Consider the following 18,859-nt stretch of genomic DNA (forward strand, 5'->3'; position numbering starts at 1 on the left):
ATATTTTGAAAGAAAAAGTGAAAAGACAAGTCAAAATTTGAGGGATGCAGTGAGAGCAGTGCTGAGAGGGAGATTTATAGCTTTAAAGGCATATATTAGGAAACATATCTAAAGTTAATCATTCTAACTTCCACCTTAGAAAACTAGAAAAAAAGAATTAGAGTAGAAATCAATTAAACTGAAAACATGTCATCAATAGAGAAAAGTCAACAAAACCTAAAATTAATTCTTTGGAAACATCAATAAAAATCAATGAGACTTTAGCCACACTAAGAAGAAAAAGAAATCACACAAACTACTATCAGAAATGAGAGACGGGACATGTTTATAGATCCCATGGACATTAAGATAGAAAAGAAATACCATGATCAACTCCAGATCACAAATCTGTTACCTAGATGAAATGGGCCATTTCCTTTAAAGACAAAATATGTCACTCTCACACAGGAAGAAATAATCTGAATAGGCCTGTATTTACTAAAGAAATTGAATAAAAAATTAATAACCTTCCAAATTAGAAAGTATCTGACCCAAATGGGTTTACTGGTGAATTCTAACATTAAAGGAAGAAATTCTACCAATACTCTATAATCACTTTCATAAGACAGAAGCAGAGAGAACACTTCCTAACTCATGCTATGAGGCCAACATTATCCTAATATCAAAGCCAGTCAAAGACACTACAAGAAAAGAACATACCAATCTCTCATGATCATAGATGCAAAAATCAACAAAATCTTAGCAAATTGAATACAACACAATATAAAAAGAATTATACACCATGATCAAAAGGGATTAGTCCATGCGTGCAAGGCTGGTTCAACGTTCAAAAAAAAAAAATCATTAGAAGTTATCATATCAGCAGCTTAAAGAATAAATCACATGATCATATCACTAGTACCATAAAAATCATTTGACAAAATTCAACATCCATTCATGACAAACAATCTCTGTAAATTAGAAATAGAGGGGGACTTTTCAATATGATCAGGACTATTTACAAAAACCTATAGCTAACATACTTGATAAAGATAGAAGCTTTCCCACTATGGTCAGGAACAAGGCAAGGACATCCTGTCTCATAATTCCTGCTCAACATTGTACTGGAAATGCTAGTTAATACAACAAGACAAGAAAAGATTGTGGTAAGGGGAGATATACAGCTTGGAAAAAAAGAAATAAAACTGTCTTTGTTCACAGATGACATGACTGACTCTATTCAGGGTATGTCTAAAAGAACTGACAAGACAAAAAACAAACAAACAAAACCATCCTGGAATAAGTGATTGTAGCATAATTTTGAGATACAGGTCAGTATGCAAAAGTAAATTTTTTTCCCTATAGACCAGCAATGAACGAGTGGGATTTGAAATTTAAGACACAACTTACATTAGCACCTCCTAAAATGAAATATGTATAAATAGAGCCAATACATAGAAATTCTACATAAGAAAAGCCATAAATCTCTGATAAAGGAAATTAAGAACTAAAGAAATGTAGAGATACCCCATATTCACAACTAAGAAGACACAATATTGTCAATATATCAGTTCTCCTAACATTATCTACAGATTCAATCCAATCCCAATCAAAATTCCAGAAAGTTATTTTATGGATATCAACAAAGTGATTCTAAAGTTTATATGGAGAAGCAACACACCCAGAATAGCCACCACAATATTGAAGGAAAAGAACAATGCAGGAGGAGTGCGCCTATCTGACTTCAAGACTTACTATAATGCTATAGTCATCTGGAATTGCAGAATTGGCTAAAGAATAGACAAATAGATCAATAAAACAGAACAGAGAGCCCAGTAAGAGTTAAGTAACAGAATTACTATCCAAAATGTACAAAGAACTTAAAACTCAAGAAACAACCTGATTAAAAAATAGGCCAAAGACTTTAAATGACATCTAACCAAAAAAGATATACAAATGGCAAATAAGCATATGAAAAGATGTTCCACATAATATGTCATTAGGGAAATGAGAATTAAAACGAGATACTACTACAAACCTAGAATGACCATAGTCTGGAACACTGACAACACCTAACACTTGTGAGGATATGGAGCAACAGTAACCCTCATTCACTGCTGGTGGGAATGAAACATGGTACAGCCACTTTGGAAGATAGTTTGGCAATTTCTTACAAAACTAAACATGTTCTTATCATACAACTGGTCAGTAATCATTCTCCTTCCTAGTCAGCCAAAGGAGTTAAAGTTATGGGCACACAAAAATTTGCACATGGACGTTTATAACAGCTTTATTCATAATTGCCAAAAATTGAAAGCAACAAAGATGGCCTTTAGTAGGTGGATGGTATACCAAAGAATGGAATGTGACTCAGTGCTAAAAAGGAATGAGCTATCAAGCCATGAAAAAACATGTAGGAAACTTAAATGCATATTAAGTGAAAGAAGCCAATCTGAAAAGTCTCCATACTGTATAATTCCAACTATATAATATCCTGCAAAAGGCAAAATTATGATAACAATAAAAAGATCAGTTTTGGGTAGAGTTTGGAGAGAGAGAGAAATTGAGGAGTATAGAAAATTTTTATGGCAAGTTAATACATGTCATTATATATTTGTCTGAACTCGGAATAAATACCACCAAGAGTGAACCCTAAGACCAACTTCGGACTTTGGTTGATTATGATGTGTCAATGCAGGCTCATCGATTATAACAAATGTACCACTCTGGAAGGAGATTGCCTTTCAATTTTAATAAATGGGGATTTTAAGATTAGATCCATTATTATTTTGTCAGGGTCCTCAGTGCCTCAGTATAATTTAAACTCTCAAATGAGGATATTAGATTCAAAGGCCTATCTTTGGGGGTAGGTAGAGGAGAAAGGCATGTTTTTGGTGCCTATTCTGCTTATATGGAGACAGAAATTCCAGAATCTTCTCCTGAAGAGTAGCTAGCTGCTTTGGGTTCTTCCAAGGTTGATGCAGTATGGTCACAAGGGAAGTCCCTAAGTAGAAAGTGGAAAGATAAAAAGAGAAAGATAAAAGAGAAAGGCTGATATTTTAACCAGTTGAGATTTCTAGTGTATAAACCTATAGGCCACAACTGATTAAAGTATCTAGAAAGACCAATTTGCCAGTAGTGACTGCAGAAAATTGGTGACTAGAAAGTGGATGCACATATATCTCTGATCATGGCTTACTTCTCTGGGCAAAAACATGTGATTTAGGGCCCCTATATGGGTACCCTTCCAGGACAATGAAAAACTCTCACGGGTAACATCAGTTTTAAATTTTTTTCCTACATCAAACTATTCTGCATTTCAATGCACATACATTTTCCAAGATTAAAAACATCCAATGAAAAGGGAGATGGTTGGAAAGATTATCAAGATTGCTTTGACCTATGGGTCACCTTCACAGAATTTTTATGTCTAGGCTTCCTGTGATTTAAGATACCTTTCACAGGTAAGGATCTTGCAAATGGGGTTTCTATTTCTCCACAGAACAGCCTCTGTAAATTTCCTGGGAACTCCAGCAAGTTAATCTCTGCTGTTGCTGTTTTGTGGTAGGCCTCTCAAGTACTAGATAGGTAATCTAGGATGATTCATTCTCCTCCTGCTCTTACACATTCTGTTTGTGATGAATGTTCAAGAAATTCATTGATGCTCTGCCCTGATAATAAAGTTTTTGGACTGGTTTTGCAAATCTTTACTTTAACCAAAGCAACACTGTAATACTCAAGTGCCAGACAGCATCACAGTCAAATTAGATTGTCTAGAGCTAGAAAGCAATTTTTGCCAGCAAGATATAGGCTGACATAAATGAGGTGAAAGACAAATGAAGATATGCATGTTTTCTGTTTGAGGTATACACTAACAATTTTGATGTAGTGTTTTCTTTGCACAGCTTTAAAAATAGACTTCTTTATGGTTTTAATCTAAGTTAAGGTTTGGAGGACCTGAGACAGATAAAAACAAAATATTTGAGTAATTGAGTAATATTCAGACAAGCCCAAGCAATGCATAAAGTAGTAAAATCCAGTCAGATCTATGAAGAAGTGGAATAAATCTTCAAGGCCTTCCTTATAAATATTCATTTACACAGACTCCACCAAGTACTATGTATATTCATGTGTCTGCATATCTATCAAATGCCAAAGTCCACTAGCTAATCTCCATAAAACTAAAACTAGCTGATCTCCACAGAACATAAACCATTGGGTAATTCATCTCTTAATTCTAAGTTCTGTTCACAATTTTTAGGCACCCATTCCTATTAGCTCCCAACAGTATATATATCTGTGGTCCTGGGAATGTAGTGAGTTAGATTTTTGTTGCCTATCTTGTTTTCAAGGTTTATTAAACATTTATTAAGTGATTGCTATGTGAGGACTGAAAAACAAAGATAACTCAAACAGAAATGGGCCCTCACATTAATGAGCTGTAAACAAGAAGGGGGTTTGAAACCAGTAATAGCAATAAGGCAATGTAGAACTTAAAAAAATGTAGACAACTATCCAAAAGTAGTAATATGAAATTTTATAAGAAGTTGAGATTATTTACACCTAGGGAATTAAAATAAACCATCTAAATATCGCTTGAATAAGTTTTGTTGATAAACCTCATCTGGCATGCCAAATTTTGGATTGTGTTCCAATTTTAGTTTAGAAAGAAGGAGACTTCCCTAGAGGATTGACCATGCTTAATTTTGGGTTTAAACATTAGGAAAGATTCCACTCCATCTTTATGTGGAGCTTTATACATTTAATGCTATTACCTCTTGTGATTTAAACAATAAAGTATACGATTTGCTGCATATTGGGAACAAAACTTTATTCTTTTTGTTGATAAACCTTGTACTGCTGTTAAGATACCATTTTAGGATGAAGACAAAAATTAATCCAAAAGATTATTATTTACTTTCTTCACTAAAGGGATATTTTTTCTTTCATGTGAAAAGGTAATTGCTACAAAACATTATATATTGCTTGCTAATGGAAAGCTGGGAGGAAGTGGTTTAATTTGGTGAGTGTGAAAATCAACCTCAATGGATGACCTTAAAGAGAGGTTGTTTTTTAAACTATCTTTTCACAATAGTTCACTTATGCAAAATACTTCAACTTCCACATTATCACCACACCTCAGACTCGAAGAGGTTCCTTGATTCAACATAGTTTCATGTGTATGTATTTCTCTCTCTCTCTCTCTCTATATATATATATATACACACACACACATATATATATGAAAGTATCTATATGTATATGTAAATGCATATGAATAGTTTCCTATATGAACTATATAGAAGTTCATATAATTATAATTTTTCTCAAATGCATATTTTTGTTCTCAAAAAGTACCCACTTTTAAAGAAAATAACTGTTTTCACTTGCATTATTCTATCACAAACCTTTATGAAGTGATACAGTTTTCACAGCAAGATTAGATATGGCTTTAATCTCAAAGGGTTTAGTAATGCATCATACTAACAGAAAAGAGATCAAATCTCCCGTAATTTTCATTCCAGCAAACCCATGTGGAACTCAAAGGTTTATGCCTTAATTTCCCACTCAAGGTATAGCCTATTTTCATAACCCTAGAAAGTGCTTTCCTGCTCTTTTTCAGTCAATCCCCACAACCCACAACCTCCACTCCCTAAAACGTCATGGTTTTTCTTTTCTTACAGCATACATTAGTTCCGATTCTTCCAGAGCTTCATAAATATAAAACCATATATTATATACTTTTTGTTTCCACCTTCTTTTGTCAACATAATGCTTTTAATATCCTTACATGTTGTAGTATGTATCAGTTTATTCCTTCTTATTGCTAAGAAGTATTAAATTATATAACAAAATTACAAATCAGTTGATCATTCTCCTCTGTTACTAGACATTTGGGTTGTTTCCTGTACTTGGACTTTACTAATAAAGCTGCTATGAACTTTCTTGTGTAAATTTTTCCCCATTTCTCAGATAAATAATAAGAATATAACAGCTGAGTCATAGGTATGTTTACATTTATTTAAAAAAAATCACAAAATCATTTCAGAAAGTTGTACCTTGTGGTTTTAACTTTCATTTTCTTGATGACTGATAATGCTGAGAACTTTTTCTTGTGCTTATTGATCATTTGTATATCTTTTTTGAAGTGTCTTTTTACATCTATTGTCCTTTCTGGGGGATTGTTGAGCTTTTTATTAAGGATTTGTAAGAGTTCCTTATATATCCTGATAGAACTCTTACAATGTCAGATACATGTACAATGGTTATTTTCTTCTATTTGTAGTTTTCATTTGCATTTTCCTCAATGGTGTTTCTTATGATCAGAAATTTTTAAAAAGTAATCACTTTTTCTTTTATGCTGCTTCTAAGAAATCTTTCCGAACTTGAAATTTGTAAAAATATGCTTTTTGTTTCTTTTAGAAACTTTACAGTTGTATTCTCCACATTTCTATCTATGATTCATCTCAAATTATATAGTGTGAGGTAAGGGTTAAGGCTCATTTGCATCTTTAGGGATATCCAGATATGAAAGTGAAAAATAATTTTCCTTGATCTTTAAATTATGTTGACACCTTTGTTGAAAATCAATTTATTGATTATGTGTCAGTCTATTTCTGCACTGTCTGTTTTGTCAGGTTGGCCTTAATGTCTCAAAGCAATTTCACTTGAGTTTTGTAGCTTTATAATAGTTCTTAAAATTAGATACAGTATCTTGCTACTAATAAATGTACATGCCCCAAGTTTATTGATTCTAAATCCATTGTCACTACATCTTAGACCTCAATGTCTTTCAAATGATCATTTTTGGTGGTTATTCTTGAAATCCTGACTATATGAAAGGATTTTAAAATTTAAGGAAAATAAATAGTTCCTGACTATATGAAAGGATTTCAAAATTTAAGGAGAATAAAATAGTTCCAATCAAAGATATGGACTGGTCCATAGGTAAGTACACCGATTAGATTCATATATGGTTGAATTATAGGCAAATGTTTGAGTAATTATAATGTAATGGAACCAAGAAGATTCTATTTCATCAGTTAGTCATAGCAAAAATAATTGCTGTAAAATGAATAAAAAGGTTTCTTAATTTTGTCTCTCAAATCTCCTATCCAAGGTGATTCCTTCATTCTGTGTCCTAAAATGGTTCTCTTCCCTGGCCCCTACTTCTTCTTTTCTTTTTCTTTTTTAAGATTTATTTATTTGAGAGCGAAAGAAAGGTTGAGAGAGAGAGAGGGCATGAGTGAGCAGGGTGAGGGAAAACGGGAGAGGGAAACAATCTCAAGCAGACTCCCTGCTGAGTGTGGAGCCCCAGGCAGGGCTCAAACCCACGACCCTGAGATCATGACCTGAGCCAAAATTAAGAGTCAGGCACTCAACTGGCTAAGCCATGTAGGCACCCCTCCCTAGCCCCTATTTCTACACATACGCGCGTGCACGCGCGCGCACACACACACACACACACACACACACACACACACACCCTCTCATTCCTCCAAAGCCTGGTAAATTTAGGTTTCCCTTCTCACAAGTCCACCTTCAACCTCCCATGTCAACATATCTTTCCTGTTCTTTGTACAGAAATATGTTTATTTCAGGCATGCATAAAAAGAAAACAAAAGTAAAACAAAACACTAACCTCTCTTAACATTAATAAATATGTCCTTAATTTATGGCTTATCTCTTCCCTCTCCACAATGTTTCTTATAGTATCAATTCATATTCATACATATGGTCTACATAACCACCTGCCCTCATCCTATTTTCAAACACTGGACTATGTTCTTCTAGATAAGTTTCTTCTCCTTTGGGTAGAAGACTCCCTTTCTCCTAGGCTTCTTTATATCTCCTTCCATTTCTCCTCAGCTTCCCCTCCTCCATTACTCAATTTGTCATTAAACCAAGTACTTTGGAAATAAACCAAATATATAAAATTATTCCCAAACAGATGGTGAAGGATTTGTAAAACTATGCCTGGATTTAAATGTAGGTGAAACTCATCAATAGAGAACAAAGGTCTTTTTTTTTTTTTTTAAGTTAGTGAATAACATTAGAGTTCAAAACAGTATAACAACAGGATATAACTATACTTGTACAGAGATTCAATATATTTTTCCAAAAAAGTTAAATTTTAAAAATTAAAATATAAGCATCCAAATCATTATTACTTTAAAATGCTTATGAACTCCTGAAAATTGTGTATGAATTTTGGCATCCCACATTTTTGCCTCTTTAAACTATTGAACTCATTCATTCATTTAGCAACCATTTCATGAGATTATAGCTGGTTCACAAATTTTGCTATAATTGCAAATCAAAGATTAAGGAAATATGTTCTTGCTTTCAAGAAGTTAATACCAGACATTTGTAAGATTTGAGGGGTTTTGTTTGTTTTTTATTTTTTTGGTGGGGAGGGGATGGTAAGTCTGACAGTAATGGAGAAAAAAAGGCAAGTTCTAGAAAACAAGAAGTAGAGTATTTTAAGAATAATTTCCAAACATCTTTGATTATAAGATTCAGCTAAATCAAGTGTTTAAGAAATGGGTGCTCAGGGCCGTACCTTTACATCTAGGACTCAGTGGGGCCAAAGATCTAGAGTTTAAGTTTTTCTTATGGGCATGCACTTTTGAGAAACATGAAGTCAGGAGGTATTTTTAATAGCTAGGTGAGAGAGTGAGCAAATTGAAACAGTGAAAGTGGATATACAAAAGGGGACTCCTGTCAAATGCTGGTTCTGAGATGCAGTCTCAGAATTGACATCTGATTTGATGTAATTGATTAGATTTAAGTAATGAGGAAAATGGGGATAGGAGTTGGGAATTCTTCCAAAACATGTTAAGTCCTTGTGTGCTTTTGGCAGGCTCTCTGGTCTCATTTCTTAATCTCCTCACTCACTCCATTCCGGCTACACTGGCTAGTTATTTCTGAAACATACTTTCATCTCAAGGTCTCTGTATTTCCTGTGGCTAGGAATTCACTTTCCTGAGTTATTCATGTGGCTCATTCTACAATATCATTCAGGCCTCTGGTTATAGATCACCTCAACTGAGACCTCTGTCACCATTTCACATAAAATAATACCTCTATGCCTCTCTCTCACAGCCTTGACTTATTTTTTGTCGTTCACTTCGTATGCTCTGGGACAAGGCTGATGCTTAATAAACATTTGGCTAATTGATTTAAAAAAATTCTAAGATACATAAAAACAAAGACTGATAGATTCTTTTAAGACCCAAGGGTATTCATCTCAAATGCTGGCATTTCAGGCTCCTTTATAGATTTCAAGAGAGAAAATTTTAAGGAAGAGAGCCTTTTCTCCTTTTGACAGAGATAACACAGCCAACCACTTATGTGAAAGCCCCTGAAAGAGTGCTGTATTTTTTTTTTTTTTTTTAAGAAATGTCCTGCGAATACTAAAGAGCTCTGAAAAAAATGTAGCTGGACTTGTAAAAGCAAGTTTCAGAGTTCATGCTTACCAGTGTAATATAAAATGGCTCTTCTACTGAATTGCCCAAAAGAGTTAAATTTTCAACTTCAATTTGGGCCTCTCCCTTATATTTTTTCAAGAGATGTCCTTAAATTAAAATGATTCCTAGGAATTTTCTGTGAAATATTGACAGATTTGATATAAGTTTTTAAAGAACCCTGAGACTTATTCAGTTTATTTGGTTGTGGAAAACAGTGCAGATGCGGGTGTTGTGTCCTGAATAAAAGATACAATGTGGTGATTTATTCTGAGGGGCAATGAGCCAGAACTTTGCAATTTCACATTAGATTGTAGGCTGCAACAATAAACCTCTTTTAAGAAATGATACAAATGGGACTTATGGAAAATTTTTAGAAAGGAAATCACAAAAAACAAACAGGGACAATACCTATAAAATCTTGATATATATCATTTAGAGTACAGCTACTTTCTAAAAAGGCAGCAAGATGAATGCTTTTGAGAGCCTAGGTGCTCCATGTGGTTATATTTTCAAATATAGGATGCATAAATTGGATAGTTTTATATGGTACATTTGAACAGAATGTAGAAAATAGAAAATCTACTTTCTAGAAACACTATGAATATGTAGATGATATTTTATAAATATAGCTCTCAAAGTGAATCGCAGTTTTATAACATGAAATTTTCATATAAGGCCACAACTTTAAGAAAATAAATTTAAATAGTACTGGATTTACTATTTGGAAAAAGAAAAAGAATGTATGGGGCAAATCCTTGGTTATTTAAAGCAAAAAGTTTTAGGAACTACTCATCAGCACAAAATATTTTTCTTTACACACCAGAATCAGATAAGAAGATCTTTAAAAAATTAACTTGCATGCTTTCCACTGAAGGAAAGTTTGAAACAGGACAAACTAATTGTCAATATGCTGACAGCTACTCTTTATTAGCTTGAGATGTGATAAATGTCATCATGGGACAGAGCAAAGATCTGAAATTAGCCAAAGAGCAGAACAGAAAATTAAATAGCCTACATATTAATCTTTTTTTTAAAAAAAAAAAAGATTTTATTTATTTATTTGGGCGAGAGAGAGAGTGCACATGAGTGGGGGTGGGGGAGGGGCATAGAGAGAGGAAGAGGGAGAAGCAGACTCCCCATTGAGCATGGAGCCTGACGTGGGGCTCTATCCCAGGACCCTGAGATCATGACCTGAGCCGAAGGCAGATGTTTAACTGACTGAGCCCCGCAGGCGTCCCACCTACATATTAATCTTAAGTCATTCATTTATTCACTTATTAAATATTCAATGTATCCTCTAAGTATAATTTATAGTATAGCTTTACACTTTGCACAGTCCTGCCATATACTATTCCTACTCTTAGAAGGAAACTTAGAAGGAAAGATTATATGTATTTGCACATTTCTTCACGGAGAGACTTCCACTTCTCACCATGATAAACTAACTAGAAGGGGGTTTGCCCTTCTACCACAATTATAAAACTGGATGAAATATATTAGGTAACCATTTCTAGGCACTGGATAAGAAGTACAGAACTGAAATTGCTGGGTGAAGGGGAACACGGGAGATGACCTCTGTGTTCATTCTATCTGGTGACAGCTTCCTGACTGTGGCATAGGGAGGTAGAACCAAAGAAGAACCTCGCTGAGCTGTAGAGGCAGAGACTGAGGTTTGGGGCTGTCAACGCAGCTGGAGCTTGTGGGCAAAGTATAGCAGAGAAGGGGGCCAAGCTGAGGAGGAGCCCAGGAATGTGTGTTCGTGGTTTCCCTTAGATTTCTGATTGAGGGCTGGCCTACGTGTGCTCAGGATGACTCTCTGAGCCCAAGAAAAAGCAGCTGCTTCAAGATTGAGAATGGAATAGAAACACTAGAGGTTAAACAGTGCTGGGAAACTTCATAGTTCTCTTCCAACCGAACTAGAGAAACCTTGTTAATATTCTGTCATTTAGCTAAGGCACCAAAAAGGCCACGGCACAGAAATGGTGACTGTGCCCTAGGGTGACTATGCAAAGTTTACAGCCATTCTTCAACTAGAGCAAACGTAGTCTTCAGTGAAGTGATAAGTTCACATTTATCACTTTACTGAAGTAAAGATTTCCAGAAAAATATTTAAACCTCTTTAAAAGATGACTCCTTTAACATCAACAAAAAGCAGCATATAAGACATGCAAAAAAGAAAATGTGTTCTATAAAGAAAAAAAGCCAATCAGTAGGAAGAGGCTCCCAAAACTCACTGGAAACAGAAGAATTTGATTAATATGTTCATTGACTTAAAGGAAGACCTAGTATTAAGGAATGAACAGATGGGAATTCTCAACAGAGAAATGGAGACTTAAAAAAAAAAAAAAGCACTTCTAGAATAAAAAGTAAAATACCTAAAGTAAAAAAAAAAAAAATCACTGTATTGGACTAATAACAGATTGGAGATGATAAAAAAAAAAAAACAGTCTATAAACTTGAAAACATGTTCTCAAAAGTCCAATTTTGAATAAGAGACAAAAAAGACTGAAATGAAAAATGATCAACTTTTAAAGACTATGGGAAAGCCTCAGTCAGTCTAAACCACATGTAACTGGAGTCACAGAGGAAAGTAAAGATGTACAGAAAATAACTGAAAAAAATGGCAATCAATTTCTCAAATTTGTGAAAACTTCAAGCTATAAATCTCAGAAGCTCAGTGAAACCAAAGGGGAATAAATACAAAGAGAACTACACCTAGGCCATTACACTCAAAATGAGAAATAGCACAGACAAAGAAAGTCTTGGAAGCAGTAAGAAAACAATACATTCTTTCTTATTACTGGGGGATGTTGTATATAATGATGGTTTTCTTACTAGATGCACTATTGGCCAGAAAACAATTTAATAACCTATATGAAATAGTGAAAGGAAAATAAAAATGTCAATTTAGAATTCTGTAGTCAGTATAAATATCTTTCAAAAATGAGAGTGCATGATATTTTCATATAATCAAAAGTTTAGAAGAATGAATATATTGCCAGCAGAACTACAATACAAGAAATACTAAAAGAAGGTTGTTAACTAAAAAGAGTACCAAATGGAAACAGATCTATAACAAGAAATAAAGAGTATGAGAAATGGTAAACATGTAGTTAAATATGAAAGACTTTTTTTCTTAATTTCTTAAAAGACAGAATACGATTTAAAGTAAGTATTGTTGTGTAGGGTTTATAATACATGTAGGAGCAAAACATATGGTACCAACAATCCAAAAGTCAGAGGATCATATATGGAAGCATGTGTGTTGTAAGATTCTTATATCTCTGAAGGGTGAAGAGTGAAGTATGAAGTGCTATGATATTAATTCTAAGCAGACTATAGTAAGTTAAAGATGAATACTGTAATTCATAGAGCAACCACTAAAATAAAATCAAAAAGAGTTACAAATCAACAGGACATGAAGAGGTATGGATGGAACAGAACAGTGAATTTAGAAAAAGGCTCACATATACAAGTTAATTGACAAAGTTGCCAAGTTACCCAACCGTTTAATGGGAAAATGAAAATGTTTTCATCAAATGGTGCTGATCTAATTGCATATACCTATGGGGAAAAAAAATAAATCTTTATCCCTACCTCCTCCCATCAAAAATGTTGATTTAAAAATGATCACAGACTTAATCAGAAAAGCTAAAATTATAATAAAACATAAGAAAACATTCATAACATTAGAGTAAAATAAAGAACAAAATCTTAAAAATAATAAATTATCCTTCAAATTTAAAAACATCCGGTCTTCAAAAGACACCGTGAAAAAATGAAAGCACATTAGGAGCAAATATTCCCAATACATATATCTGAGAAATCTTTCAAATACATTCTAGTAAGAAAACAATACAATGAAAAAAGAATGAAAGCTTTGATACTTAACCAAAGTAGATCTACATTAGGCCAATGAGTACTTGAAAAGATGCTCAAAGTCATTAATTATTAGGAAATGCCAATTAAGACTACAATTATATTCCAATTCAAACTCATCTGAATAGCTCAACTAAAGATTGAAAGTACCAACTGATGACAAGGATGTGGCAAAACAATCTTCACATGTTACTATTAGGAGTATAAAATGATAAAACCCATGTTGGAAAACATTTAATGATTTCTTATAGAGTTAAACATGTATCTATTACCCAAGAATCCTAATCTTAAATATTAACCCAAGGGAAATAGCCACAGACTAGAAACAATCTGTATGTCCATCACATGAATAGACAAACCAAACAATGGTATATTCATACAACTGATTCCTACTAAGTAATAAAGTTTGAGAAATTGCTAATATACACAAAATTACAGATGAACTTCAAAAATGTGATTCTGAGTATAAGAAGCTAGACACAAGAGTATATTTGTATACTTACATACTTTATATATATATTTAATAAAGATTCTATTTATGAGGTTATAGGATAGGGAAAACTAAGTTGACAGAAATCTTAATAGTGATGTGGGGGTGGGGGTAGGAGTTGGTGAGGATTTACCGCAAAGACACAAGAAGAAAGTTTTTGTGATGACAGTCAAGTGGTACATGGCACAATAGTGGCTGTCCAAAGATGTCCGCAGCCTATTGCCCAGAATATGTGATTACGTTACCTTACATGGCAGAAATAACATTGCAGATGTGATTAGATTAAGAACCTTTAAAGATGGGCGCCTGGGTGGCTCACGGGCGCCTGGGTGGCTCAGTTGGTTAAGCGACTGCCTTCCGCTCAGGTCATGATCCTGGAGTCCCTGGATGGAGTCCCACATCGGGCTCCCTGCTCGGCAGGGAGTCTGCTTCTCCCTCTGACCCTCCCCCATCTCATGTGCTCTCTCTCATTCTCTCTCAAATAAATAAATAAAATCTTTAAAAAATAAAAAAAATTTAAAAAAAAGAACCTTTAAAGATTCTTTATCTTTAATAGAGAGATTATGCTGGATTATCCAAGTGAGCCTCCTGCAATCACAAGGGTGCTTAGAAGAGGGAGGCAACAGGGTCAAAACCAGGAAAGTAGAGGTGGTGATAGAAAGAGAGGTTGGGATACTGTGCTCTGAAGACAGAGAAAGGGCCCGATAACAAGGAATGAAGGAATGCTGGTGGCTTCTAGAAACTGGAAAAGTTCAGAAAATGGATTCTTCCTTGGAACCTCCAGAAGGAACCAGGCCTGCTCACATCTTGATTTGATACCGTAAAACGTATTGCAGGTTTCTGAACTCCAGAACTTGGAGTTAATAAATTTCTCTTCTGTTAAGCTACCAAGTGTGGCAATCTATCGCAGCAGCAAGAAGAAACTAATACAAGGTGACTGTTACGTGGGTATATGATTTTGTCAAAACTTGCTGAAGTGTGTAATCAGAACCTGTGTATTTAATTGTATGTAAATTATACCTCAATCAAGTTAATTTTCAAATACACTGAAAAGTTCTGCATAGAAAATATGTTTTGCATGAACAGTTCTAAGGCTCTGCTGTCCAATACAGCCATCGGTGGCTACTGGGTACTTCAACTGAAGCTACTCAAAACTGTTATGCAGTACACACACATGGGATTTTGAAATTTTAGTACAAAAATTCCATCAATAGTATTACTACATGTTGAAATATTCTGCATATGTTAGATTAAAATATATGAAAACTTTTTTACTTGTTTACTCTTTTGTAATGTGGCTTCTACAATATTTAAGATTACATATGTGACATATGTAATTTTAGCTTATTTAGCAAATACATACGTGATTGTATTTTTCATAGACAGCCCTGCCTCAAGTACTGTATGAGTTCAGAGAGGGGTTAGATTCATATCTAGCTAGAACAAGATTCTGGGAGGGAATTCATCCTTGAGAATTTTTCCAAGGTAAGTACTATAGAAGAGAACACAGTATTCTAAGAAATAGGAAATGCAAGGTCAGAATTACAAGGTGAGAGTTTAATGCAGGTTTGAAGAATACCAAATAATGGAGGTTGGTTAGAGCATACAGCTAATGAGCAGAAGTAATTGGAGATTGAATAATCTCATTATTTTTGTTTGAATATTAGATAAGCCCATATTCAAATGTAAACATAAATACCTTGCAATTCCAAAGATAAAGGATGTTGGCACTACTATGGCTAATATTTTATGCTATTTGTGAGACTGTTCCATTAGCACAGATAAATTACAAAGATAACGTCTCCCATTAGCATAGATAGGGAGTCACTTGTATATGGAATTGTGTTTTTTTTTTTTTTTGGCAGTTTCATGCTTAGTCTGCTCATCAAGAGAGTGAATAATCTACCAGAGGTCCCTCTCTAATTTTTCTTTAAGTAAGCAGGCTTTAAATTCATGAAGTGGTTCAAACCTGGATACAGTATGCCATATTCAAAGGAAAAATGCAAAGACAATTGATTAAATGGTGGCATCCAGAATATCATGCATTGGTTTATGTAAGTTGCAAAACAAAAGAACTTCTAGATCATTTGGGAAAACGAGACACACATCCATTTAAAAGGTTCAGATTTTTGCATCGCAAGTGGTAGTTGGCATGGGAAAAAACGCTCTTGAATTTTCTTGAATTTTGTGTGTCTATACCATACACACATACACCAAAATGAAGTATATACTTGAGTGATGAAGAGGTTTTTTGCCTACTGTTTAATTATGCAGATTGTACATGGATTATGGTAGCCTTTGAAAATAGGTCTTTATTTATTTATTTATTTATTTATTTATTTATTTATTTATTTATTTTACATATACTAGGGAGAGATCACACACATACCTATGAAGGGTAGATTACCTCATTCATAGAAATAAACCTTAAAATATATCAACTGTCTCCTGAGTAAACACTTATTTTTCAACTGCCATAAAATCAAGATAAAAAGGTAGAACCATCCGTATTTTGCTAAAATAAAAACTAAATTCAACACTATCAGTTAAAAAAAACTCTCTGTGTTAGCCACCACCACGATTAAGAAAATGTTAGTTCCTGCACTCAAACTGGCAGTCTATGGAAGAAGAGCGATGCATAGATAGATGCCATCCAAAGTCTTTGAATGTCTTTATAAGGCTAGCTTGTCAATGGAAAATTCTTGTGTGTCAAATCTGAATGTTTTTGTTTGAACTAATGCCATTAAGGCATTGTTAATTAACTGCCTAACAGTTTGAAGACTACTCCTTGGAAGTTCTGGAGCAAAACTTGAGGGCATACTTCTAAAAATACTAGAACATGGGGCGCCTGGGTGACTCAGTCGGTTAAGCATCTGCCTTAAGCTCAGGTCCTGATCCCGGGGTCCTGGGATAGAGCCCCAAGTCGAGCTCCTTGCTCAGTGGGAAGCCTGCTTCTCCCTCTCCCTTTGCCTGCTTCTCTCCCTACTTGTGCATGCTCGCTCGCTCTCTCTCAAATAAATACAATCTTAAAAAAAAAAATTTAAAATACTAAATCATGGTACTTAATATAGAATATCATTTCTACAAGAAAAAGTGTTAAATTAGTATGTTGCAATATAATTTCAGTTCTGGAAAATAAAATGACATATAATAGATCTTGAAAAGATACTATTCTATTTAGTTTAGGCACATATTATCCATCTGATGAAGGAAATAAACACTATTGCTAAGTGGTGTTCCAACAAAGCATTTCAACAGTGTCTCATGTTAATTAATAATAGGCTAATAGATGTTCTCTGCTATTTACTTAAAATAACTTTCTGTTGAAGGTGACTTTGACTTTACAAAATGATAAACTTCTTGTTTTGTGTGCTTTGTAATTTGAAAACAAAAAGCCATAGTATTCAAAAAGTATCTATGTGGGGCTATTTTGTCCAAAATACTCTACTAGTACCCAGAAAGGAGATAAGGCAGATTGGTAAGCTAAAATTAGCATATGGCCCACCTAACATTGTAGTAAGATTATCTAATTTCTAACAGGAGTTACTGATTTAAAAAGAAGTGGGGTGAGATACAAGACTTTGGATTAATGAGCAATTGGTAGGACTTCCAAAGCTATCACTATAGATTAGGAATTACCTTTATGATTCTTATTCTTAAAATGCAGATCATATCATAAAGGGGGGTGGGAAGCACTGAAGGATGGTCATAGTTGGTTAGGCTGAGTTAAGGTTCGGCATGCCTAGGAGCAAATGGGATGAAGAATTAAGAGCTGCCTGGCCTTTGATCTCACTGAGGAACTGCAGGCTTTTACAACTTCGGTGTACACGATTTTTTTTTTTTTTTTTCCTAAGCAGGAGCTCCTAAAACAATGAGAACGAGACCCAGTGATGAGGCAGAGGAATTTATCTTGATCATTGCTATATTCATGGTCTATCTCCAAGTGCCAGGCCTACAGGCTTGTAATTACAGCTATCCTCAATGGAATAAAGATTTCCAACAAATTATAGCAATAACTTGCTGCATGACTTGAGTAACCACCTCTCAGTTTGTTCTTGAAAATGTGCAACTTTAACATGTGTGACCATCTTCAAGTATTTTTGAGAATGAAATAAAGTGGGTATATAATGTATATTCTAAAGTAATAAATAAAAATGATAAATTTGCCTGTGTGTTACCACTCCTTTTAAGCAGAGATAATGCCATTCATGGCTAAAAATAGCATTGAATAGTTCATTGACATTCATTTGGGTTGGAAAGAATATGGCAAATATTCTCCAATTTCTGACATTGGTTGCTGATGGATTATATTAGTGCTTCTCAGTGATATTCCCATTATGTTAAAAAAAAAAAAACTTTAAGATAGGATAATCTAACACTGAATTTGAGATTATTCATTATGTCATTTGCATAGGTGCCTAAAATATATAGTAAGACAGATTCTGTGGATAAATAATGGAATATGAAAAATGATTCCATAGTAAGGATCTTGTGAGCTTTTATGGCTAGTATACCTTTTAATCTTCATCAATGCAGGGCACTTGGGTGGCTCAGTGGGTTGGGCATCTGTCTTCAGCTTGGGTAGTGAGCCCCAGGTCCTGGGATTGAACCCAGCATCAGGCTCCCTGCTGAGCAGGGAGCCTACTTCTCCTTCTCCCTCTGCCCCCCACTCGTGCTTGCTCGCTCTCTCTCAGATAAACAAAATCTTAAAACAAACAAAAAAAATCTTCATCAGTGCAGCCCTATTGATTACATGGAATGTGTATGCACTTAAAATATTTTGAGAGGCCCCTAGGTGGCTCAGTTGGTTAAGTGTCCGATTCTGGATTTGGGCTCAGGTCACGATCTCAGGGTCATGGGATGGAGCCCCCCGTGGGGCTCTGCACTCAGTGTGGAGTCTGCTTGTCCTTCTTCCTCTGCTCCTCCTCTTGTTCACACTTTCTCTCAAACAAATAAAATCTTGAAAGAGAATTTTAATGGATAAAAACATTATAAATTCTACTGAACCTTTTTTATTACCTCTTCCAGATCAAATCTTTCT

This window comes from Mirounga leonina, unplaced genomic scaffold, assembly GCF_011800145.1.
Source record: "Mirounga leonina isolate KUSES-001 unplaced genomic scaffold, KU_Mleo_1.0 Mir_168, whole genome shotgun sequence".
Taxonomy (NCBI): Eukaryota; Metazoa; Chordata; class Mammalia; order Carnivora; family Phocidae; genus Mirounga; species Mirounga leonina.